The sequence below is a fragment of the Aegilops tauschii genome, chromosome 3 (genome assembly GCF_002575655.3).
Source record: "Aegilops tauschii subsp. strangulata cultivar AL8/78 chromosome 3, Aet v6.0, whole genome shotgun sequence".
NCBI lineage: Eukaryota > Viridiplantae > Streptophyta > Magnoliopsida > Poales > Poaceae > Aegilops > Aegilops tauschii.
The window spans coordinates 202,051,766-202,079,595 of NC_053037.3; the positions used below are offsets into that span (position 1 = coordinate 202,051,766).

Genomic DNA, 27,830 nt, shown 5'->3' on the forward strand with positions numbered 1-27,830 from the left:
GTGTGCCAGCAGGCAAGCTCTTGGTTTTTTTGGTTTTTGAAAGAGGCATTGAAGCTAACCTGGAGAAAATCAAGGCTATCACTTCCCTTGGCTAAGCCGGCATGTATTAATGATGTCCAGCGTCTGGCGGGTCATATTGCGGACTTAAGCCGGATTATAAGCCGTTTGGGCGAAAAGGCTATCCCTCTGTATCAGATGATGAAGAAGACATATCAGTTTGTCTGGAGTGATGCGGCCGATTAGGCGTTTGAGGCATTGAAAAAGGAGTTGGCTGAGCCACCGATCCTTGCAGCTCCTATTGATAAGGCGCCCTTACTGTTATATGTGGCTGCTAATAGCCGAGCCATCAGTGTGGCAATTGTTGTGGAACGGAAGGAATCAGGCAAGGAATATCCGGTTCAGCGTTCGGTTTATTATGTAAGTGAGGTACTCATTGAATCTATGCAGAGGTACCCACATTGGTAGAAGCTGGTTTATGGGGTGTTCATGGCTAGTCGTAAATTGAAGCAGTATTTCTTCGGTCATCCCATCACTTCGGTCAGTTCTGCTCCTTTGGGGGATATTATTCAAAACAGAGAAGCCATAGGTCAGGTAGCTAAGTGGGCCATTGAGCTTGGACCCCATAGTTTGAAGTATATGCCTCGGACAGCTATCAAGTCTCATGCACTTGTGGATATCATCAATGACTGGATAGAGTTGCAGATGTGTAACACCCCAAGAATCATGCTACAGTAATCTCCCCTAATGATGGCCATGTCATCATGATTACTAAGCAAATTGCCACTTGTCCTTATTCAAACTCAAATTCAAATTTTAATTGCAAGTGAAATTATTATTTCTTCAAACAATAAAAATAAAATGTTTGCATTATTCTATAAATTCCCCTGATCATTTGTCATGTTGGAACCAACATCATCTGACTCGCCAGTTAATCCCTAGTAAAGTATAAAGTGGTTCAAAAACAACAAAAATGACCTTTTCAAAATAATCAAATGTTTATGTATTTCCATTTGATTTGAAACTTTGTGAGCATCATCAGATCACTGTGTGGCATTTATGTGCTAGGTTTCATATTTTACTAAAATCATTTAGTGCCTCAAATAAATAGAAAACAGTGTCTAAAATAGAAAAGAGTAAAGGAAAAAGAGAAAAAAGAATAAGAACTAAAGTCTCCTATGCACTTTGGCCCACCGTTAATAGTACATGGCCCAGCCCAACTGGGTCTTCCCTGACCTTTCGCTACAGTAGGAGGAGGCGGGAAGCCGTGGCGGCCATCCCACGGCCATGGCCACGTGCCGGCCATCCCCTACCTCCCCGGCGCCTACAAAACGCCAACGCAAACCCTAGGCCGCTTTCGTCCATTCCCCCCGTCTTTTCCCCATCACCTCCCTCCTCATCCGCTTGAAATCGAGATCGGGCTCGATGCGGTGACCGCCCTCGTCGTCGTCATTGCCGCGGCCACCGTCGTCTCCGTCACATGGGAAGGTGTCCAAGAGCATCGCCACGGTCGACTTCGTACGTCCCGGGGACCGAATCAAGCCGAGGCACCGCGTAGACGACGCCTTCACCATCTTCTCCGCGCTCGGCCGCCACCACATCGCCATCGATTCAGCGGCTTCCAGCCATCCCCGAGCTCGCCGTCCGCTCTGTTCGAATCACCGTGAGCTCCTCCCTTGGGTCCCCTTTCCCCCTTCAATTTATAAGCCGTAGGCCGCCGTCACTGTCATGCCTGAACCCGACATACGCGTACGTGCGTGCGATTGCTGCTGCCTGTTCTGTTGCCGCTGTTACCGCTACACTCCTGCTACTAACTACTGCCTCTAGCTGTCGCTGCTGCCTCCGCTAGCAGCCGCCGCCGCTGCTTGCCTGCCTGAAACTGCTGCTGCCGCTGCTACATCCTCCTATGGCTGCTGCTCTCGCGCTGATGCCACGCTCCGATGGAATCTTGAACGCCAGGCGCACGCCCGCGACCACACGCCCACGCGCCGGTCGCCCCTGCTCCGCTCCGCCCTGACCTCGGCACAACCACCGCCACCGCCGCGGCCTCCGGCGCTCCCCCCACCCGCGCGCGCCCATCGGAGCTCTACTCCCGCGTCTGCTCACTGCTTTGGCCGGCCCTGCGTGAGCTGGGCATTAGCCACCGGCGCTCTCTGTGAGCGGTTGCGCGTGCGTGTCCCAGCCACGGCCTTGAGCCACGGCATGAAGGGGCCGGCCCTGTTCTTTTGGGATTAGCCTTGTTGTTTTAATCATAGTGTAGTAGATGCCCTATGACTAGTCGCCCCCCTGTTTAGTTGTTTTTTTACTAGTTTAGTTAATTTCAATTAGCACTTGTGTCTATTACATGTGGGACCGTTGACCCTGTTGACTAGTCAAAGCAATCTGGTCAAATGCTGCTGACTGGACCCCTGGACCCTACTGTCATACTAATGAATAGCCTACTACTATGTATAAAAAGTAAACAGGGGCATTTTTTAAATCAAATGCATAATCCAATAAACTTTGGAAATTAATTGAAATTAAACCGTAGCTCGGATTAAAATACTTTGTACATGAAAGTTGCTCAGAACGACGAGACGAATCCGAATACACAGCCCGTTCGTCCGCCACACATCCCTAGCATAGCAAACACACAACTTTTCACCTCCGGTTCATCTGTCCGGAAACTCGAAACACTGGGGATACTTTCCCGGATGCCCCACCCCCTTCGCCGGCATCGCCTAGTACCACGTTAGGGCATACCTAGCACCGCGTATTGCCTCGTTATGTTTTATGTTTTGTGATGCTTTGTTTGCTCCGTATTTACTGTTTCTTCCCCCCTCTTCTTCTCCGATAGACCCCGAGGTTGTTGCTGATGCCACTGAGTTTGACTACGTTGTTGACGACCCCTCCTTGCCAGAGCAACCAGGCAAGCCCCCCCCTTGATCACCAGATATCGCCTATTCCTTCTCTCTACTGCTTGCATTAGGGTAGTGTAGCATGTTACTGCTTTCGGTTAATCCTATTCTGCTGCATAGCCTGTCATTGTTGCTATAATTGTTGATACCTTTACCTGCTATGCTAATGCTTAGAATAGGATGCTAGTGTTCCATCAGTGGCCCTATACTCTTGTCCGTCTGCCATGCTATACTATCGGGCCGTGATCACTAGGGAGGTGGTCATGGGTATATACTATATACTTTATAAACATGACACATCTGGTGACTAAAGTCGGGTCAGCTCGTTGAGTACCCGCAAGTGATTCGGATGAGGGGGCTGAAAGGACAGGTGGCTCCATCCCGGTAGAGGTGGGCCTGGGTTCCTGACGGCCCCCGACTGTTACTTTATGGCAGAGCGACAGGGCAGGTTGAGACCACGTAGGAGAGAGGTGGGCCTGGCCCTGGTCGGCGTCCGCGGATACTTAAAAATAACACGCTTAATGAGTTCTTGGTATTTGATCTGAGTCTGGCCATTTGGTCTATACGCACTAACCAACTACGCGGGAACAGTTATGGGCACTCGACGTCGTGGTATAAGCCGAAGCCTTCGTGACGTCAGCGACTGAGCGGCGCGTGCCGCATTGGACCGTAAGCTCGCGCTTGTATTAAGGGGGCTAGGTCTGCTTCCGGCCGCGTACGCAACGTGCAGGTGTGCAATGGGCGATGGGCCCAGACCCCTGCGCCATAGGATTTAGACCGGCGTGCTGACCTCTCTGTTGTGCCTAGGTAGGGCTGCGACGTGTTGATCTTCCGAGGCCGGGCATGACCCAGGAAAGTGTGTCCGGCCAAAGGGGATCGAGCATGTTGGGTTATGTGCTGCACCCCTGCAGGTAAGTTTATCTATTCGAATAGCCGTGTCCCTCGGTAAAAGGACGACCCGGAGTTGTACCTTGACCTTACGACAACTAGAACCAGATACTTAATAAAACACACCCTTCCAAGTGCCAGATATAACCCGGTGATCGCTCTCTAACAGGGCGACGAGGAGGGGATCGCCGGGTAGGTTTATGCTATGCGATGCTACTTGGTGAACTTAGCATCTACTCTCTTCTACATGCTGCAAGATGGAGGTGGCCTGAAGCGTAGTCTTCGACAGGATTAGCTATCCCCCTCTTATTCTGGCAATCTACAGTTCAGTCCACCGATATGGCCCTTTACACATATACCCATGCATATGTAGTGTAGCTCCTTGCTTGCGAGTACTTTGGATGAGTACTCACAGTTGCTTTTCTCCCTCTTTTCCCCCTTTCCCTTGTACCTGGTTGTCGCAACCAGATGCCGGAGCCCAGGAGCCAGATGCCACTATCGGCGACGACTCCTACTACACTGGAGGTGCCTACTACTACGTGCAGGCCACTGACGACGACCAGGAGTAGTTTAGGAGGATCCCAGGCAGGAGGCCTGCGCCTCTTTCGGTCTGTATCCTAGTTTGTGCTAGCCTTCTTAAGGCAAACTTGTTTAACTTATGTCTGTACTCAGATATTGTTGCTTCCGCTGACTCGTCTATGATCGAGCACTTGTATTCGAGCCCTCGAGGCCCCTGGCTTGTATTATGATGCTTGTATGACTTATTTATGTTGTAGAGTTGTGTTGTGATATCTTCCCATGAGTCCCTGATGTTGATCATACACATTTGCGTGCATGATTAGTGTACGATTGAATCGGGGGTGTCACAAGTTGGTATCAGAGCCAACTGCCTGTAGGTAGCCCCCTTTCCAACTCCTTGGCCGAAGTTGAGTCTAGTCAATGAAAAACTTTTACTAACTTGGCTGTGTGGCTTACGGGCCCACATCGCCATTGGGTGGTATTAGGATCTTTTACTCCTCGTCTATACTCTGGGACTCTGATCTCTCTTCCATTCGGGTCAAACATTTTACTAACTCTGACATTAGGTTCTCGTACCCACTTCCTCCCGGAGAGCCCCGACATTACCGATGATCGCTTGCTTCGCCAAAAGATTCTGTGGATACTCCTCGATGTTTCCCGAGACCCTGTGCCCACTGCTTTGCAGTTCCTTACCACCGATAAGTCCCCATGGATAACATCCTTGCCGTTTGTACCTTCATCCCTAGTTGTTCTTATTATTACAAGATACCCGAAAGTATTCTTCGACTTTCGAGAATCCTTTTTCCAACCGCCTGGTAGTTCTTTTCCGCCTGAATAACCCTACGAAAAAATCCTCACACTTATCGGGGATTCGTTCATCCCCAGTTGATCTTATGTCTCACAAAATTCTTCGAATGCAATTTGATCTCCCAAAGATCCTCTATAGCCTAGTGCTCCCAAAAGTCTTGTCTGCCTGCATTATGATTAAATCCATATGTCTAGAAATATTCATTAACATCCTTTGTCCTTGTCATCCTGAGCCTATTGATTCTTTTTTGTTGCGATTGCTCGCAATCATCAGTCAAACCCTGAAATTTGACCTTCCTGCTCATACGTCATTCTAGACATGAGTTGGATCTCGGCCAATCATGTTGTAATGATTGTCCACCTAGTTCCCTTCAACTTGAACGTCGAATTATTCAGTTGTTTCCATAATCTGATGCCTTTACATTCTTTCCCTCTTCTGATTGAGTACTGATACTCACATCAGATCCATTGAGGACCGCTAAATCCTTTGTTGGATTATTATCCAACAATGTCCTTCATATTCAAAATATCATGCGCTCTTCCCCTGATACATATTGTCTTCGGTAAATTGTATCCTCTGCTTATTGTCAACCATGCTCTGCTATTGAGCTGATGTTATATGCTCTGGAAGTTAGTGGTAGGTGTTCCTAAGATACCCCTACGGGTTGAACCTATGACTTCCCTAATCCGTGTGAACTCAAAAGAGATGTGAGTCTTACTCTTCTGGTACTTCGCCAGATAAATCTTCTGCACTACAATTTCTTCGAAAACGAGGAGTGAATGAAAGGTTATGCGTTGAAGAAGTGGGAGTCGACCTTGAACCTTTGTGTTCATGCCCATGGACCCGATGTAGAACTTATCGTGGAAGCTGCTCGTAAATGATTACTCCTTGTTATAAGTTCATCTTGTATCGGTGGTTTGATCATTCATAACCGTGGTTCCGACCATAGTTTCTCCTTAATTCCATTTCCCGGACAAGTTAAAATACGTGTCTCCTGCAAGTCATTTCACCTGTCCAACTTCTAATTTGATCTACCTTCAAGTATTGCCTCATGTTATCTCGAGGATATTGTGTCATTGCACTACTTCTTGTAAATTCTTAGTTGAAGTGATACTCCTTCACATCATTCCTAGCCCTATTGGCTACATCATTATCATCCTAAATTTTAACTGTGCTACCTGGTCCTTCCCGGAGCACAATTTTTCAACGATGAGCTAAGCTTACGTCGCTCTTCCCCGTCTTATCATTTCTCTTTGAACAACAAGCTTGGTTTCGAGTTCGTGTCGTACCCGTGGTTCCAATAACCTTTCGCTCATCATTCCTTTGACTTGATGGCATCGCCGATCGATTACATCTTCATGAAACCTCTCGACAAATTTGTCATGATCATCAGCAATATTCTGAGCTCTTCTAGCATATCAATCAAATTCGTGATGAGAAATACCATCCTTGACATTCGATGATTTGAGTTGTCATTGACAACCCCCCTTGTCTTCTTTCCAACACATGTTTGATCATGTCTTGGTTATACCTTGGACTCCTTGCTATTCCTGCAATTATTCCTTGAGTATTTCTTGTGATCTTCAACTCCAACCCCTACTTGTAAGACCATGTTAATGCTACCTCGAAGCATGGCTGAGGTATTCCGAATACCAACAAGAACATTGGAAGCACATTGTCGAATGTTTCTTGATCTATTATCCAAACACCGTTGCATGGATAACATCATGAATTCCCTTGCCCCTTTATCCAAATGGCGATGTACTTGTTGATCTAACATGTATATCATGCTCTACTTTTCCACGGGAAAAGTTACACTCCTAAATCTTGTGTTTAAACACATTTTCCTTTCCATTGGTTTGCTTAACCTTTCTTGTGATCTATATATGTTATAAGAAGAAATAATTCCCTGCTTATGGAAACACCTCGGTTTACAACTCTGTCAGTGTGACCCTGTTACTATTGCTGACAACATCCTGGTAACCCCCGATAGACGAGAACTTTGCCTATTGGTCCGCCTCGTTCAACGAGCAGGAAAATGGTTCTCTTCGTCCCACGCCCTTGGTACCGACGATGTTGCCAACATAACTGACAGGCTATGCTCTGACATGCCTTGCTATCATGACCGTGCAAGATGTCAACACTCTTTCTACTTTCAACCCACATGGTGGGCCCATAACCCACAGATCCCCAGGATCGAAACCTGACTCTCCTATACACCCTTGTTGCCAAAGTTATTCCTCACTAGCTTCGTATGTAAATCACTCCCCACCTTCCTAGTGATCTATTCTGGTATCAGACGCAATACTTATTCCCATTGCTCTGAACCCCCCCTGTTTCAGATATCAAACGATTGTCCATCCGCTTGAAGCTTCTTATTGCACCTTCTAGCCTTGCTCTCGACGACTTTCTTGAATTTCAACTCGAGAGATGCCTCTATGCCACGTTCGCGAGATAGCTCCCAGGTACCTATCTTGTGTTGAGCCCCGTCCTTCCCGAGTCTTTCCCCTTACTCCACCTCTTGAATCTCGGGACGAGATTTCTTGTAGTGGAGGAGATTTGTAACACCCCAAGAATCATGCTACAGTAATCTCCCCTAATGATGGCCATGTCATCATGATTGCTAAGCAAATTGCCACTTGTCCTTATTCAAACTCAAATTCAAATTTTAATTGCAAGTGAAATTATTATTTCTTCACACAATAAAAATAAAATGTTTGCATTATTCTATAAATTCCCCTAATCATTTGTCATGTTGGAACCAACATCATCTGACTCGCCAGTTAATCCCTAGTAAAGTATAAAGTGGTTCAAAAACAACAAAAATGACCTTTTCAAAATAATCAAATATTTATGTATTCCATTTGATTTGAAACTCTGTGAGCATCATCATATCACTGTGTGGCATTTATGTGCTAGGTTTCATATTTTACTAAAATCATTTAGTGCCTCAAATAAATAGAAAACAGTGTCTAAAATAGAAAAGAGTAAAGGAAAAAGAGAAAAAAGAATAACTAAAGTCTCCTGTGCACTTTGGCCCACCGTTAATAGTACATGGCCCAGCCCAACTGGGTCTTCCCTGACCTTTCGCTACAGTAGGAGGAGGGGGGAAGCCGTGGCTGCCATCCCACGGCCATGGCCACGTGCCGGCCATCCCCTACCTCCCCGGCGCCTACAAAACGCCAACGCAAACCCTAGGCCGCTTTCGTCCATTCCCCCCGTCTTTTACCCATCACCTCCCTCCTCATCCGCTTGAAATCGAGATCGGGCTCGATGCGGTGACCGCCCTCGTCGTCGTCATTGCCGCGGCCACCGTCCTCTCCGTCGCACGGGAAGGTGTCCAAGAGCATCACCACGGTCGACTTCGTACGTCCCGGGGACCGAATCAAGCCGAGGCGCCGCGTAGACGACGCCTTCACCATCTTCTCCGCGCTCGGCCACCACCACATCGCCATCGATTCATCGGCTTCCGGCCATCCCCGAGCTCGCCGTCCGCTCCGTTCGAATCACCGTGAGCTCCTCCCTTGGGTCCCCCTTTCCCCCTTCGATTTATAAGCCGTAGGCCGCCGTCGCTGTCGTGCCTGAACCCCACATACGCGTACGTGCATGCGATTGCTGCTGCCTGTTCTGTTGCCGCTGTTACTGCTACGCTCCCGCTACTAACTACTGCCTCTAGCTGTCGCTGTTGCCTCCGCTAGCAGCCGCCGCCGCTGCTTGCCTGCCTGAAACTGCTGCTGCTGCTGCATCCTTCTATGGCCGCTGCTCTCGCGTTGATGCCACGCTCCGATGGAATCTTGAACGCCAGGCGCACGCCCGCGACCACACGCCCACGCGCCTGTCGCCCCTGCTCCACTCCGCCCTGACCACCGCCACCGCCTGCTGCCACCAACGCGGCCTCCGGCGCTCCCCCCACCCCCGCGCGCCCATCGGAGCTCTACTCCTGCGTCTACTCCCTGCTTTGGCCTGCCCTGCGTGAGCTGGGCATTGGCCACTGGCGCTCTCTGTGAGCGGTCGCGCGTGCGTGTCCCAGCCACGGCCTTGAGCCACGGCATGAAGGGGCCGGCCCTGTTCTTTTGGGATTAGCCCTGTTGTTTTAATCGTAGTGTAGTAGATGCCCTATGACTAGTCGCCCCCCTGTTTAGTTATTTTTTACTAGTTTAGTTAATTTCAATTAGCACTTGCTTCTATTACATGTGGGACCGTTGACCCTGTTGACTAGTCAAAGAAGTCTGGTCAAATGCTGCTGACTGGACCCCTGGACCCTACTGTCATACTAATGAATAGCCTACTCCTATGTATAAAAAGTAAACGGGGGCATTTTTTTAAATCAAATGCATAATTCAATAAACTTTGGAAATTAATAGAAATTAAACCGTAGCTCGGATTAAAATACTTTGTACATGAAAGTTGCTCAAAACGATGAGATGAATCCGAATACGCAGCCCGTTCGTCCGCCACACATCCCTAGCATAGCAAACACACAACTTTTCACCTCCGGTTCATCTGTCCGGAAACGCGAAACACCGGGGATACTTTCCCGGATGTTTCCCCCCTTCGCCGGCATCGCTAGTACCACGTTAGGGCATACCTAGCACCGCATATTGCCTTGTTATGTTTTATGTTTTGTGATGCTTTATTTGCTCCGTATTTACTGTTTCTTCCCCCCTCTTTTTCTCCGATAGACCCCGAGGCTGTTGCTGATGCCATTGAGTTCGACTACGTTGTTGACGACCCCTCCTTGCCAGAGCAACCAAGCAAGCCCCCCTCCCTTGATCACCAGATATCGCCTATTCCTTCTCTCTACTGCTTGCATTAGGGTAGTGTAGCATGTTACTGCTTTCGGTTAATCCTATTCTGCTGCATAGCCTGTCATTGATGCTATAATTGTTGATACCTTTACCTGTTATCCTAATGCTTAGAATAGGATGCTAGTGTTCCATCAGTGGCCCTATACTCTTGTCCGTCTGCCATGCTATACTATCGGGCCGTGATCACTAGGGAGGTGGTCACGGGTATATACTATATACTTTATAAACATGACACATGTGGTGACTAAAGTCGGGTCAGCTCGTTGAGTACCCACAAGTGATTCTGATGAGGGGGCTGAAAGGACAGGTGGCTCCATCCCGGTAGAGGTGGGCCTGGGTTCCTGACAGCCCCCGACTGTTACTTTGTGGCGGAGCGACAGGGCAGGTTGAGACCACCTAGGAGAGAGGTGGGCCTGGCCCTGGTCGGCGTCCGCGGATACTTAAAAATAACACGCTTAACGAGTTCTTGGTATTTGATCTGAGTCTGGCCATTTGGTCTTTACGCACTAACCAACTACACGGAACAGTTATGGGCACTCGACATCGTGGTATCATCCGAAGCCTTCGTGACGTCAGTGATTGAGCGGCGCGCGCCGCATTGGACCGTAAGCTCGCGCTTGTATTAAGGGTGCTAGGTCTGCTTCTGGCCGTGTACGCAACGTGCAGGTGTGCAATGGGCGATGGGCCTAGACCCCTGCGCCATAGGATTTAGACCGGCGTGCTGACCTCTCTGTTGTGCCTAGGTAGGGCTGCGACGTGTTGATCTTCCGAGGCCGGGCATGACCCAGGAAAGTGTGTCCGGCCAAAGGGGATCGAGCGTGTTGGGTTATGTGGTGCACCCCTGCAGGGAAGTTTATCTATTCGAATAGCCGTGTCCCTCGGTAAAAGGACGACCGGAGTTGTACCTTGACCTTATGACAACTAGAGCCGGATACTTAATAAAACACACCCTTCCAAGTGCCAGATATAACCCGGTGATCGCTCTCTAACAGGGCGACGAGGAGGGGATCACCGAGTAGGTTTATGTTATGCGATGCTACTTGGTGAACTTACCATCTACTCTCTTCTACATGCTGCAAGATGGAGGTGGCCTGAAGCGTAGTCTTTGACAGGATTAGCTATCCCCCACTTATTCTGGCAATCTGTAGTTCAGTCCACCGATATGGCCCTTTACACATATACCCATGCATATGTAGTGTAGCTCCTTGCTTGCGAGTACTTTGGATGAGTACTCACGATTGCTTTTCTCCTTCTTTTCCCCCTTTCCCTTCTACCTGGTTGTCGCAACCAGATGCCGGAGCCCAGGAGCCAGACGCCACTGTCGACGACGACTCGTACTACACCGGAGGTGCCTACTACTACGTGCAGGCCACTGACGACGACCAGGAGTAGTTTAGGAGGATCCCAGGCAGGAGGCCTGCGCCTCTTTCGGTCTGTATCCCAGTTTGTGCTAGCCTTCTTAAGGCAAACTTGTTTAACTTATGTCTGTACTCAGATATTGTTGCTTTCGCTAACTCGTCTATGATCGAGCACTTGTATTCGAGCCCTCGAGGCCCCTGGCTTGTATTATGATGCTTGTATGACTTATTTATGTTGTAGAGTTGTGTTGTGATATCTTCCCGTGAGTCCCTGATCTTGATCATACACATTTTCGTGCATGATTAGTGTACGATTGGATCGGGGGCGTCACAAGATGCCTAAGGAGAAGCAGGATAGCACATATTGGACTATTCACTTTGATGGATCCACGCAGTTGGAAGGCTCGGGGGCTGGAGTTATTTTGACTTCCCCATGAGGTGATAAATTTTGTTATGTCTTAAGGTTGATGTTCCCTTGTACTAATGATGCAGCTGAGTATGAAGCCTTGCTTCATGGTCTTCGGATGGCTAAAGAGATGAATCTAAGCTGGCTGAGGTGTTTTGGCGACTCATATTTGGTGGCTCAACAAGTTTCAGGAACATGGGATTCCAAAGATCCACTCATGGTGGCTTATCACCGAGAGGTTGATGCTATTGCTGGTCATTTCAAAGGTTATCAAGTGGAACATGTTGATCACAGGAAAAATGAGGCGGCTGATGCTTTAAGTCAGGTAGGGTCCCAGCGTAAGCCGGTACCACCTAATGTTTTCCTTGATACTTTGCATAATCCTTCAGTTAAATTGCCTACGGAGGAAGATCTTGTTGTTCCTGACCCGAAGGCACAATTGGTGGCGGCTCTTCATGTTATTCCTGATTGGACAGTTCCATATTTGGCTTATATGACCCAGGGTGAGTTACCTGAAGATGAAACTTTGGCCAGGCAGATAACCCAACGGTCTAAGTCAATGAATATTGTCAACGGAGAGTTGCACCGATGCAGTGTCACACGGGCGTTTCAACGTTGTGTTTCTCCTGAGGAAGGCAGTGAGATTCTACGAGAGATTCATGAAGGAGATTGTGTCCATCATGCCGACTCTAAATTCTTATGGCTAAGGCTTTTCGTCATGGGTTCTATTGGCTGATGGCTCATACTGATGCAGAGGATTTGGTCAGCAAATGTGATGGTTGTCAGAAATTTTCAAGACAAGCTCATGTGTCGGCTCAGGAATTGAGGATGATTCCAATTACTTGGCCGTTTGCAGTCTGGGGGCTGGATATGGTTGGACCTTTTAAAAGATCCAAGTATAAAATACTCACCTCTTGGTGGCGGTTGACAATTTTACAAAGTGGGTTGAGGCAGAGCCGGTCAGCAAGTGTGACGCGGTAACGTCGGTTCAATTCATCAAAAAGGTGATTTTCCGTTTTGGTTACCCTCACAGCATCATCACTGATAATGGCACTAATCTATCTAAAGGTGCGATGAAAGAATTTTGTCAACGTGAACATATTAATCTTGATGTTTCATCCATGGCCCACCCATAGTCCAATGGTCAAGCTGAAAGAGCCAAGCAAGAAATCTTGAGAGGTATAAATGCCCGTCTTATGGTCCATTTGCAGAGGACGCCGGTTTGTTGGGTGGAGGAGTTTCCATCAGTGCTATGGAGTATCAATACCACCCCCAACAAATCTACGGCTCACACGCCTTTCTTCATGGTTTACGGAGCAGAGGCAGTTCTCCCTAGTGACATCCGTCATGAGTCACCCCGTGTGGCGCCTTATGTTGAAGTTGATAATGAACAAGCACGTCAAGGTGCTCTTGACCTTCTGGATGAGGAGCGTGACCTTGTGGTGGCTCGCTCGGCAATTTACCAGCAAGATCTGCGTCGTTATCATAGCCGTCGGGTTAAAACCCGGTGTAAGGGCATATTTATCCCTAAGATGTTTTGGTGATTGATGACAATGCTTTCGCGGACTAATCGTGTGCATTGAGTGTTTTCAGAGATTCATCCTTTTGGCATGAGACGATTCCCTCCCCTCGGAGCTTGAAGCGAAGACGGTGTAGTCCTTTCGAATTAGTTTGGTGGACTAGTTTCATAGGGTTCACCGTACTATCAAGAGGGGGTCCGCTTTGGAAAGACTAGGGCGGAATCATCACGTACACTTCCTTTGCCCCCTCCGAGCCTTTCCGCTTCAATGATGGGCTCGTTCCCCTTCTCAGTGTGCCCTCTCTGGTCCCAGCGGTAGTACCGCGGGCCGGAGCGGTAGTACCGCTTGGGTGCTACAAGCGGTAGTATGGCTCTAGAGCGGTAGTACCGCTCCAGAGCGATAGTACCGCTGGTAGCCCCCAGCCGTAGTACCGCTGCGGTCTCGTGCTAGTACCGCCTCGATTCGAGGGGTCTTTTTCGTGTCGGGTTTTACGGTACTAGCCGCGGTAGTGGGGGCCGTAGTACCGCTCGTATGCGGTAGTACCACTCTAGGCCCAGCGGCAGTACCGCGAGGGGGAGCGGTAGTACCGCTGGCCAAGCGGTAGTACCGCTCTCTCGGGGCTGGTGTGGGGGGTAACGGTTGGATTGTTCCCCCCACTATATAAGGAGTTCTTCTTCCCCAAAGTTGACTTACCTCTTCCCCCAAAAGCTCCATTGTTGCTCCAAGCTCCATTTCGCCCAATCTCTCTCCCTAGCCAATCAAACTTGTTGATTTGCTCGGGATTGGTTGAGAAGGCCCCGATCTACACTTCCACCAAGAGAAATTTGATTCCCCCCACTAATCCCTAGCGGATCTTGTTACTCTTGGGTGTTTGAGCACCCTAGACGGTTGAGGTCACCGCGGAGCCATAGTCCATTGTGGTGAAGCTTCGTGGTGTCGTTGGGAGCCTCCAATTAAGTTGTGGAGATTGCCCCAACCTTGTTTGTAAAGGTTCGGTCGCCGCCTTCAAGGGCACCAATAGTGGAATCACGGCATCTCCCATTGTGTGAGGGCGTGAGGAGAATACGGTGGCCCTAGTGGCTTCTTGGGGAGCATTGTGCCTCCACACCGCTCTAACGGAGACGTACTTCCCCTCAAAAGGAAGGAACTTTGGTAACACATCCTCGTCCCCACCGGCTCCACTCTTGGTTATCTCTTACATTTACTTGTGCGCGCTTATATTGTGTTGTATCCCTTCCTTGCGTGTGTGCTAGTTGTTGTTGCATCATATAGGTTGCCCACCTAGTTGCATATCTAGACAACCTACTTTGATGCAAAGTTTAAATTGGTAAAGAAAAGCTAAAAATTGTTAGTTGCCTATTCACCCCCCCTCTAGTCAACTATATCGATCCTTTCAATTGGTATCAGAGCCTCGTCTCTTTTTAAGGACTTTACCGTCCGAAGAGTATGGTTGACGTCGTAGACGGTGTGGATGAGCACTCCGGTGTGAATCCGGTCTCGTCTACGGCAGAGGGGGGAACCGCGGTCTCTTGTGAGGAATTAAATGTGGCGTTGGACACATTGAAAACCTCCATGACTATTGAGGTCGAAAGCATGTTTAATAAATACTTAGAAGGGCTTAAGCTTTCCACCGCACCGTTGAAAGTGGGTGATCCCGCCAACAAGGTGACGGATGCTACCTCCGACAAAGGGGAAGCTACTAGCGAGAAAGCTCCTGCTTCTAGTGGTAAAAGGGCAACGACATCTTTGCCCATGTGGAACCTCCACATGTCTATGGTGGACCGCTCCCTTCCACTCATTTAAATCATGCCGGCCCGGCTCCTAAGATTGAGAAGAATGTAGATTTTGATTCTTGGGTCTATCGTTTTAAGCGTCATTTAAATCATGTGAACACTAACCTTTGGAGAATCATTGAAGAAGGTTTCTATCCGCATGACCGAAGAAACTTCACTCCTAGAGAAGTTGTGGATGATCAATTCAATGAGAATGCTCTCTTCAACATCCAAGAAGCAATCCCACCCGAAGATCTTCCTCATCTCCGGCCTTACACCGTGGCCAAAGATGCTTGGCTCCAAGTTGTTTCCCTCTATCGGGGAAGCGCAAGCATTCAACGCTCCAACTATGAAGTGGTGCAAGATGAAGCCGACGAGTTGCAATAAAAGAAGATGAAGAACCTCGTGAGCTTTTTCGGAGAGTAACCAAACTCGCGGTCTCTCTCCGAGATCATGGAAGTAAGGACACGGATGACAATTGGATCAAGCGCAAATTCCTCAAGGCAATGATGCCCTACCACAAAGCCATGTCCTCCGTAATTCGTCAAAGGCCGGACTTCCACACCTTGTCATCAAGTGAATTGTTGGATGAGTTTGTTGCTGTGAGCATCTTGGACAAGACCGCCGACAATGCGGTTCTTCGCTCTCAAAGAGTAAAGAAGCCCAACCTTGCTCTAAAGGCCAAGGTTAGTATGGAGGAAGAGGATGAAGAGGAAGAAGAGGAGGGCAACCTCGAAGATACGAAGTATGCCTATCATGAACACATGGCTCTTGCTTCAAGGCAATTTTGGAGCAAGAAGAACACAAGGCCAAACTTCAACAAGAACAATTCAAGTGGCGCAAAGGGCAAGAAACAAGTGAGAACTTGCTTCAATTGTGGCAATGTGAGCCACTTTGTTGCAGAGTGCCCTTACGAGAAGAGGGAGGACAATGGTGGCAAGCTCATTAGAAAGGACAAGGCCAAGTCGTTCCCCAACAAGAGCAACTTCACTAAGAAGACTCCTCCCAAGGAATTGGTGGTACAAGAAGAGTACAACGAGGATGATGACGATGATGAAGATGGTGAGTCGGTTGCCATGGCCTCCGTTGCCATTGCGAAGACTCCACGGATGTCTCTCTTCGACTCACCCAATGAGAACATCACCGCCAAGTGCCTCATGGCTAAAGCCACCAACAAGGTAACCTCCAACATCAAAACTACCATCATTAATCATCCTTCTTCGACGGATATCATTGATGAACATGAGGGGACAAATGTGGAGGAAAATGAGTTTGAGACCTTTATGGGTAAACTCAAGGGTAAATCCAAGAAGCACTTCGTTGCTCTCTTGGAACAACTTGGTGAAGCCAATGACATGATCGAGGCTCACGAAGATACCATCTCTAAGATGGAGGGGCATAGTCATGACTATGCCGATGAGATTTCGGATCTTTCCAATGCTCTTGACGAAGAGCGTGGTCTTCGTTTGGCTCTTGAGGAGTCATGCAACGATGATCATGCTAAGTTAAAGAAAGATCTTGATCATGCTCTTGTTGTGTCTCGTGTGCTAAACTCCGAGAAGGAAAAACTTGGGGTTGATCTTGCTAGACTTAAAGAGGAGTTTGACATTCTCGACAAGGCTCACAAAGTCTTGAAGGGCGTTCATGCTAGCCTCAAGGAGTCTCATGATCAACTCCAAGTAAAGCTAACTAAGGAGAAAGCCACCTTTCCTCATATGGTGTTAATTGATAATGCAAATGCTACTAGCCCTTGTTGTGAGCATGTGCATCTTGTTGAGGAGAATGCTAAGTTGAAGGAGCAACTTGAGAAAGGCCTTGTGTCATGCATACAAGCTGAGAAGAACCTCAACGACCTTTTGAGAAACCAAAAGGAAGTTGTGGCCAAGGAGGGGATTGGGTTCGCACCCAAGCCCAAGAACAAGAAGAAGAATGACAAGACCAAATGACCTCCTCCTCTCAAGCAAACTTTTGTGAAGGAGGGAGAGGGTGCTTCCAAGGAGAAGAAGAACAATGCAAAGGGTGATGGTGTCAAGAAGGGCAATACCACCCCATCCAACAAAGCCGGCGACTTTAATCCTTCTTATGTGTTATGCCATGCTAGTGATGGGCATGTTTATGCCAAATTTGTTGGTTCTCCTCATGAGTATATTGAATGGTCCATTTGGGTTCCTAAGACCCTTGTTACTAACATCAAAGGACCCATTACAAAATGGGTACCTAAAACCAAGCATTGATCTCTTGTAGGTGTTTGCTTCCGGTGGGGGATCATGGTTGCTCGATAGTGGAGCTACAAATCATATGACCGGAAGCAAGGACTTGGTGGTAGACGTGCACAAGATTCCATCTATGCCCACCAATGTCGAGTGGGGTGATGCCTCGTCTTTTAAGGTATTGGGACTCGGCAAAGTTGTCATTTCTCATGATCTCACGATCGAGAAGGTCATGCTAGTTGAGTCCCTTGCATACAATTTACTTTCCGTTCGTCAACTTGCTATCATGGGCTTTGCCACTTTCTTTGATATTGATACCGTGGCCCTCTTGTGGAGCAAGACTCTTAAAGTAGCCTTTGTTGGGCATGTCGAGAACGGTCTCTATGTGATTAACTTTTCGGAGCGACCCACTAAGACAGCGGCATGCCTAATGGCTAAAGTTGACGTGGGATGGCTTTGGCATCGCCTTTTAGCCCATGTCAATATGAGATCTTTGCAAAGTCTTCTCAAGGGGGACCATGTCCGTGGACTAACGAATGTTAGTTTTGCTAAAGATCGTGCTTGTAGTGCTTGTATCGAAGGAAAGCTTCATGAGAAGGCTCACCCTCCCACGACTCTCATTTACTCGAAGAGGCCTTTGGAGCTCCTTCATTTGGATCTCTTTGGGCCTCCATCCTTTGATAGTCTTGGGGGTAAAAAGTATTGCTTGGTAATTGTGGATGACTATTCAAGATACACTTGGGTGTATTTCTTCAAGAGGAAGAGTGAGACCCAACAAACCGTCATTGACTTTGCAAATGAAGCCCAACGTCAACACAATGCAAAGATCTTGACAATAAGAAGTGACAACGGCACCGAGTTCAAGAACTACACCTTGGATGAGTTTCTTGGTGATGAGGGGATCAAGCATCAATATTCCGCACCTTACACCCCTCAACAAAACGGTGTTGCGGAGAGGAAGAACCGGACGTTGATGGATGCCGCAAGGACCATGATGGCGGACTTCAAGTCTCCATACAACTTTTGGGCCAAAGCCATCAACACCGCGTGTCATGCATCCAATCGGCTCTACCTCCAGGCCACCCAGCATCGAACCAGGTCGATTCTGGTCAAACAATTAGCCATTAAGGCTCTAGTCTTTGAAAATACGGGCATATATTTGGCCCATTCTGCTGTGCTGATCCGATCAGGGAGGGGGTGCCTGTTGCTAAGCCGGGTCTCATGATAACCCGACAGAGGATTTTCCCCTTCTGGAGAGGTGTCTTGACAGTAAAACCAAGTTTGGTTCCAGTCCTTGGGGTGACTGAGCAGTTTGGCGGCTGGGAAGGTGGCGTCTTTCTGCCTTGAATTGAAATGCCGCCTAATTCTAGGCTGGGCCCGTCCATAAATTCAGTCTGGCGGTTTAAGTAGTAGAACTCTCTAAATAGTTCTACAGTGGGTTCCTGCTGAAGGTATACTTCGCAAAACACTTGAAAATTAAAGATATTTGTGACAGAATTTGGTCCGATTTCTTGAGGATGGAGTTGGAAGAAGTGCAGTACATCACATAAATTTTTTGAACCGGGCGAAATGAACCCCTGGAGCAAGTGATCTGTGAAGACGACAACTTCGCCCTCCTTGGTTTCAAGGATGGTTTCTGCTCCTGGGGCTCTCCAATGAATGACATTCTTTGCGGCTAAAACGCCTACTTGAACATGTTCATCCAACGCTTGCTCGGTAACCCAGGAAGCGACCCAGTTGCAGGAGGTGATGGTCTTGGTCATTTTGGAGGAAGAAGGTCTAAAAAGAAAATATTGCCGGTTTAAGATTATGTTGTTAAGCCGGCCATTGATTCAGAAGTAAGTGCTATAAAGAGCCAACGTATTAAGCCGGAAGATAACACCGAGTTATGCAGATACATATATTGGCGTCTTAAAAGGGACTAATGGTACATGGCAGGTTATGGTTTATTAGTTAAGCCGCACAAATAGTTGCCATATTTCAGATCCATAAATGAGGATTTGCTAAGTGATGGACAAACAAATTTGACAGATCGACGCTACGATTTTGGATCTGCAACAGTTTAGAAAAAAATAAATTCTAGACCTAAAGTGAAGGCAGTGGAAGAACTCATGCGTTCGGATGGATCTTATACATAAAAAATGCCTACTACAACTGGAAAAGGGATGCTAAGCTACTACTGCGCGTTTTCAATATCATGTTCAGATTCAACTATACGATCTAAAGAGGAAAAAACGAAGAACAGCGAAGAACTCCGATGAACTAGGCAAACCCTAGTATGGATCTGATGTAGGGTAAAGCGGGTACCTGTTGATGCCGATGAATTGAGGGAGTGCGCCGCGTTTCTCTGATCCGTTCAGGTTGATGCAGCGGCCGGAGTTGGAGACGCTGGAGGAAGACGGCGGCGGCGGCGGAGCTCGGGCGCTGTGGAGTCGCAAGAAGGAAGAAGACGCAGCGGCAGGGGGTAAAAAATGAAAAGGACCCCACATCCCTATTTATAAGGCAGTGGATAGATGGCATGCACGGGAATCGAGGAGGCCGGAAAATGATTATGTGGCTGCACGGGCGCCTCGATTTTTGGGAGGTCCATTAAAGTTAAAAATATGCTGAGATGTTCTTGGCTTCGTGTGAAGTTAATGTGAGATGACGTCATGGCGGGTTAACACAATTCTTTGAGCTGACATCATGGCGGATTATAGCAAGATCATAAAAGTTGATGATGGAAGATTTTTCTAAGTCAAGCACTGAAGATTGATGTGAACAAGTTCAAATCAACATGGGGCCTAATGTTGGGGATATAACTACTGGGTATGACTCACCTAGGAGGGGTTGGGTCATGCCACTGGCGGCTTAAGATGAGAAGGCCCAAGAGGATGATGAAGATGGCGGACCATAGAGCAAGCTTATTGAAGGCCCAAGACCCGGGGGCGACTTGAGGCCCATGGGTATGAACTGCCATATATTTAACTTGTATTGTAAGGCAATCTTAGTTGGTCACCGAGCCGGACACGTTGTGTATGAGCCGGCCTGGACTCTGTAAACCGCCGGGCATCAACATGTGTATATAAAGGGGTGACTCGGCGGCGGGTTAACTCAAGAAACAACTCATCGAGATCTAGGTCAAGTGTATTCGCTCCGTGGTAATCGAAACCCAAGAAATACAACCTAAAGCAGGAGTAGGCTTTTACCTCATTGAGAGGGGCCGAACCTGGGTAAATTCTCTGTGTCCTTTATCCCGTTTAACCCCTTCAAGCTAACCTAGCTGCGATGGTTCCACACCTAAGTCCTTTTGCTAGGGCATCTGCCGTGTTAAGGCCGCGACACATATCAAACGAGGTCCAAACGCAATAAAATTTTACGGATAATTATGTTGGAATTTTTGTGATTTTTGGGAGGTGGAATCAATGTAAACGGAGGCCCATGGCCTCCACAACCCACCAAGGCGTGCGGGCACCCCCTGGCGCGCCAGGTGTCTTGTGCCCTCCCCATAAGTCGGTTGGGGCCCTTCTTCGAGCGCAAGGAAGATAATTTATGGAAAAAATCTTGTCAAAATTTCAGCGCAATCGGAGTTACGGATCTTCGGGAATTTAAGAAACGGTGAAGGGCTAGAAAATAGGAACGCGAAGCAGAAGAGAATAGAGGGATAGATCCAATCTCGGAGGGGCTCCCGCCCCTCCACTGCCATGAAGGCCATGGACTAGAGGAGTAAATCTCCTCCCATCTAGGGGGAGGCCAAGGAAGAAGAAGAAGGAAGGGGCCTCTCTCCCCCTCTCTCCCGGTGGCGCCGGAACGCCGCCGGGGCAAGGATTGTGATGGCGATCTACATCAACAATCTTGGTACCGTCAACACCAACTCTCTTCTCCTCTATGCAGTAGTGTAACACCTCTACTCCCCATTGTAATCTCTACTTAAACATGGTGCTCAACTCCATATATTATTTCCCAATGATATATGGTTATCCTATGATGTTTGAGTAGATCCATTTTGTCCTATGGGTTAATAGATGATCATGATTGGTTTGAGTTGTATATTTTATTTTGGTGCTGTCCAACGGTGCCCTCTGTGTTCGCGCAAATGGAGGGATCCCCCCTGTAGGGTGTTGTAATATGTTAATGGTTCTCTTATGGTGGGTGGCGTGAGTAACAGAATACACATACCCGAGTTTAGGGGTCATTGCATATGGGATAAAGAGGACTTGATACTTAATGATATGGTTGGGTTTCACGACCTTAATGATCTTTAGTAGTTGTGGATGCTTGCTAGAGTTCCAATCATAAGTGCATATGATCCAAGTAGAGAAAGTATGTTAGCTCATGCCTCTCCCTCATATGAAATTGCAACAATCATCACCGATTTAGTTATCGATCACCTAGGGACAAATGACTTTCTTGTTGACAAAAGCTATCCACTTTTATCACCTTGCGATTGATTTGTAGTTTTATTCTCGCAAAGTACTCGTAGTTTTATTCTTGCAAAATAGTTTCATACTTGTTCTAGGTAAGGCAAACGTCAAGTATGCATAGAGTTGTATCGGTGGTCGATAGAACTCAAGGGAATATTTGTTCTACCTTTAGCTCCTCGTTGGGTTCGACACTCTTATTTATCGAAGAAGGCTACAAATGATCCCCTATACTTGTGGGTTATCACTCCCGTCTCCCTATGAGAAGGCCATCCATAGCACTCACACTTATCTTGCGCATTTTAGAGTATCCACTTCCCGTTATCTATGAACCATATAAGTCTACAAGTAGTCCATATCCGATGATGCAGCTATTCAAGTAGTTTAGTTAACCCTGTAGATGCGTCCTTCTTCACACATGCTCCCACCACTTAGCGCGATTACATGTCATGTACTCGGCAACCTTCAAGCGAAAGCCCGGTGAGGGTGTCAGCCATGATCAGACTAACCACACAAGACTCTAGTTCAGGTTTATCGCCTATCTGAGGCTGAACCCGCAAGGGAAGTCCGGCCGAAGTTTCCATTACGACCCCAAACAATGTGTGCAGGGTTCCCAAGTCTACCTCGATAGATGGTTCGCTTGGTACACTAGGCCATGGTGTCGAGTCTGTCCCAAGCCCACTTGTACCGGGTGCCACTTGGTAGACTACTAGCACGACCTACAAATACCAGAAACTAGTTGCAACTCCTGGACAGAGATCGAGGCATTAATAAGTCGAGCGGGGTCATAATTCAGGGCCCAAGATGTGGTAGTAGCTAGTCTTGGATAACATACACATAACTTAGTTCTTAAGGACAGTCTCAATGAGACAACCCACCATGTATTCCTACATGCCTCTCATCGCTACCTTCACCAAATCGTGTTCACACACTTAGCTTTCAACATCAGAACATGATCACAACACTCCAATTCATCCCCGACGAATCAGACCTGGCACAACGCTAAGCCATAGCAGGCATAACAAGCAAGCATGAATGGGTAGGCACATCATGGCTCAAACAACTCCTACTCATGCTAGTGGGTTTCAACTATTTACTGTGGCAAATACGGGTCATGCAGAGGAATGGGTTGAATTACCGTAACATGTAACAGTTGAATCGTTGTTGTCCTAATGCAGTAAAAGAGAGCAGGAGCGAGAGAGTGGGATTGTAACGGAGTGATCAAGGGGGTTTACTTTCCTGGCACCTCTGAAGATAGTACTGCTCTTCATCAGTGACAATGATCACAATGACGGAAACATCGGGTACCGAGAAGGAACAACACCGACTAGCAAAGAAGGAACACAATCAATGCAATGCACATTCACATGAATGACATGTCATGTTAAAGTACTGAATTCACCTGATGCAATTGATATGTCCATTTTGCATCATGCTTTTATATTGATATTTATTGTAGTATGGGCTGTTATTACATGTTATATCTCCATACATATGCCTATTCTCTCTTATTTTGTAAGGTTTACATGAAGAGGGAGAATGCCGGCAGAAGGAATTCTGGACTGGAAAAGGAGCAAATATTAGAGACCTATTCTGCACAACTCCAAAAGTCCTGAAGCTTCACGGAGCTTATTTTTGGAATATATAAAAAATATTGGGCGAAGAAAGAACCAGAGGGGGGCCACCAGCCAACCACAAGGGTGGAAGGCGCGCCCTACTCCCCTAGGCGCGCCCCCGAACTTGTGGGCCCCCTGGCAGGCCCCCGGTGCCCATATTTGGCTATATGGTGTGTTTTGACTTGGAAAAAAAATCAGAAGGAAGCTTTCGGGATGAAGCACCGCCGTCTCGAGGCGGAAGCTGGGCAGAACCAATCTAGGGCTCCAGCGGAGCTGTTCTACTGGGGAAACATCCCACCGGGATGGGGAAATCGTCGCCATTGTCATCACCATTGATCCTCTCATCGAGAGGGGGTCAATCTCCATCAACATCTTAACCAGCACCATATCCTCTCAAACCCTAGTTAATCTCTTGTATTCGATCTTGGACCCAAAACCTCAGATTGGTACCTGTGGGTTGCTAGTAGTGTTGATTACTCCTTGTAGTTGATGCTAGTTGGTTTATCTGGTGGAAGATTATATTTTCAGATCCTTAATGATAATTAATACTCCTCTAATTATGATTATGAATATGCTTTGTGAGTTGTTACGTTTGTTCCCGAGGACATGGGAGAAGTCTTGTTATAAGTAATAATGTGAATTTGGTATTCGTTCGATTTTTTATGAGATGTATGTTGTCTCTCCCCTAGTGGTGTTATGTGAACGTTGACTACATGACACTTCACCATTATTTGGGCCTAGGGGAAGGCATTGGGAAGTAATAAGTAGATGATGGGTTGCTAGAGTGACAGAAGCTTAAACCCTAGTTTATGCGTTGCTTCGTAAGAGGCTAATTTGGATCCATATGCTTCATGCTATGGTTAGGTTTACCTTAATTCTTCTTTCGTAGTTGCGGATGCTTGCGAGAGCGGTTAATCATAAGTGGGAGGCTTGTCCAAGGAAGGGTAGAACCCAAGCACTGGTCCACCCACATATCAAATTATCAAAGTAACGAACGTGAATCATATGAGCATGATGAAAACTAACTTGACAACAATTCCCATGTGTCCTCGGGAGCGCTTTGCTTTATATAAGAGTTCGTCCAGGCTTGTCCTTTGCTACAAAAAGGATTGGGACACCTTTCTGCACCTTAGTTATTCTATTTACTTGTTACCCGTTACGATTTATCTTATCACAAAACTATCTGTTACCGATAATTTCAGTGCTTGCAGAGAATATACCTTGCTGAAAACCACTCGTCATTTCCTTCTGCTCCTCGTTGGGTTCGACACTCTTACTTATCGAAAGGACTATGATAGATCCCCTATACTTGTGGGTCATGAAGAATCTTATCAGGCGCCGTTGCCGGGGAGTGAAGCGCCTTTGGTAAGTGAAATTTGGTAAGGGAACATTTATATAGTGTGCTGAAATTTACTATCACTTGTTACTATGGAAAATAATTGTTTTAGGGGCTTGTTCGGGGTATCTTCACCTCGTCCGGAAGAAGAAAGAGTTTCTCCTCAACCTACTGCACCTACTGAAAATATTTATTATGAAATTCCTTTGGGTATGATAGAGAAAGTGCTAGCTAATCCTTATGCAGGAGATGGAACATTACATCCTGATATGCACCTAATCTATGTTGATGAACTTTGTGGATTATTTAAGCTTGCAGGTATGCCCGAGGATGTTGGCAAGAAGAAAGTCTTCCCTTTATCTTTGAAGGGAAAGGCATTGACATGGTATAGGCTATTGGATGATATTGGATCATGGAACTACAACCGATTGAAATTGGAATTTTATCAAAAGTTTTATCCTATGCTTCTGATTCATCATGATCAGAATTATATATATAGTTTTTTGCCTCGTGAAGGAGAAAGTATCACTCAAGCTTGGGGGAGGCTTAATTCAATTTTTATGCTCGGCTTTCAAGAGAAATTATTATTCAGAATTTTTATGCTCGGCTTTCTCATAATGATCGATCCATGCTCGATACTTCTTGTACAGGTTCCTATATGAAGAAGGATATTGAATTCGAATGGTATTTATTGGAAAGAATTAAACGCAACTATGAAGATTGGGAACTCGATGAAGGTAAAGAGTCAGGTACAAACCTTATGTTTGATTGTGTTAAATCTTTTATGGACACCGATGCTTTTCGTGATTTTAGCACTAAATATGGACTTGAATCTGAGATAGTAGCTTCTTTCTGTGAATCTTTTGCTACTCATGTGGATCTCCCTAAGGAGAAGTGGCTTAAATATCATCCTACCATTGAAGTTAAAGTAGTTGAACCAATTAAAGTTGAAGAAGAAACTATTACTTATAATGTTGATCCTATTGTTCCTACTGCTTATATTGAGAAACCACCATTTCCTGTTAGAATAAAGGATAATGCTAAAGCTTCAACTGTGGTCAACAAAAGTAATATTAGAACACCCAAACCCTCTAAGAAAATTAAAGTTGAACCTAGTATCGCTATGGTTAAAGATCTCTTGGTCGATAATACTGATGGGCATGTTATTTATTTCTATGATGAAGCTGCTAGAATTGCCAAACCTGATACTAAAGATAAACATAGACCTGTTGTTGGCATGCCCGTTGTTTCTGTTAAAATAGGAGATCATTGTTATCATGGCTTATGTGACGTGGGTTCTAGTGTTAGTGCAATTCCTTATATCATATATGAAGAAATTATGAATGATATTGCACCTGCTGAGATAGAAGATATTGATGTTACTATTAAGCTTGCTAATAGAGATATTATATCACCAATTGGGATTGTTTGAGATCTTGAAGTCTTGTGTGGGAAGATAAAATACCATATGATTTTTTTGTTCTTGCTTCCCCACAAGATAATTTTTGTCCCATTATATTTGGTAGACCCTTCTTGAATACTGTTAATGCTAAGATAGACTGCGAGAAAGATATTGTTACTGTTGGTTTGGGGGATATGTCTCATGATTTTAATTTCTCTAAATTTCGTAGACAACCCCATGATAAAGAACTGCCTAGTAAGGATGAAATTATTGGTCTTGCTTCTATTGCCGTGGCTCCTGCTGATCCTCTAGAACAATATTTGCTAGACCATGAAAATGATATGTTTATGAATGAAAGAAGGGAAATAGATGAAGTATTCTTTAATCAGGAACCTATTCTGAAACACAATTTGCCTATTGAAATCCTTGGGGATCCTCCTCCACCCAAGGGTGATCCTATGTTTGAGCTTAAACAATTACCTAATACTCTAAAATATGCTTATCTTGATTAAAAGAAGATATATCTTGTTATTATTAGTGCTAACCTTTCAGAGAGAAGAAAAGAAATTACTGAAAACTCTAAAGAGGCATCATGCCGCTATTGGATATACTCGTGATGATCTTAAGGGCATTATTCCCACTACCTTTTATCGATAAAGAGGCATCATGTCAGCACAAAATTAAATTCGATAAAGATGCTAAACCAGTTGTTGATCATCAACGACGGTTAAATCCCAAGATGAAAGAAGTGGTAAGAAATGAAATACTAAAGCTTCTGGAAGTAGGTATTATTTATCCTATTGCTGATAGTCAATGGGTAAGCCCTGTTCATTGTGTCTCTAAGAAGGGAGGTATTACTGTTGTTCCTAATGATAAGAATGAATTGATTCCTCAAATAATTGTTACAGGTTATAATATGGTAATTGATTTTCGCAAATTAAATAAAGCTACTAGAAAAAGATCATTACCCTCTACCTTTTATCGATTAAATGCTATATAGACTATCCAAACGTACTCATTTTTTTGCTTTCTAGATGGTTTTTCTGGTTTCTCACAAGTACCTGTGTCAAAAGAGGATCAAGAGAAAACTACTTTTACTTTCCCTTTCGGTACCTTTGCTTATAGACGTATGCCTTTTGGTTTTTGTTATGCACCTACTACCTTTCAAAGATGTGTGACTGCTATATTCTCTAACTTTTGTGAAAAGATTCTTGAGGCTTTCATGGATGATTTCTCCGTTTAAGGAACTTATTTTGATGATTGCTTAAGCAAACCTTGATCAAGTTTTGCAGAGATGTGAATAAACTAATCTCGTCTTGAATTGGGAAAAGTGCCACTTTATGGTTAATGAAGGTATTGTCTTGGGGCATAGAATTTCTGAAAGAGGTATTGAAGTTGATAAAGCTAAAGTAGATGCTATTGAAAAGATGCCATGTCCTAAAGATATCAAAGGTATAAGAAGTTTCCTTGGTCATGTTGGCTTCTATAGGAGGTTTATTAAAGACTTCTCTAAAATTTCTAGGCCTCTCACTAATCTCTTGCAAAAAGATGTTCCTTTTGTTTTTGATGATGATTGTGTAGAAGCATTTGAAATACTTATGAAAGCCTTTATTTCTGCTCCTATTGTTCAGCCACCTGATTGGAACTTGCCTTTTGAAATTATGTGCGATGCTAGTGATTATGTTGTTGGTGCTGTTCTAGGACAAAGAGTAGATAAGAAATTAAATGTTATTCAATATGCTAGTAAAACTCTAGACAGTGCCCAGAGAAATTATGCTACCACTGAAAAAGAATTTTTAGCAGTTGTATTTGCATGTGATAAGTTCAGACCTTATATTGTTGATTCCAAAGTAACAGTTCACATTGATCATGCTACTATTAAATATCTTATGG

The 27,830-nt window shown here is 46.0% G+C and overlaps 1 long non-coding RNA gene across 1 annotated transcript; it reads left to right on the top strand.

Moving 5' to 3' along the window:
- The first annotated feature begins 7,170 nt into the window (after positions 1-7,170).
- LOC141042342 (uncharacterized) lies at positions 7,171-11,537 on the top strand. The gene is made up of 2 exons (XR_012204722.1): positions 7,171-8,620; positions 11,209-11,537. It is a non-coding gene; the product is annotated as an uncharacterized lncRNA (long non-coding RNA).
- The last annotated feature ends 16,293 nt before the right edge of the window (positions 11,538-27,830 follow it).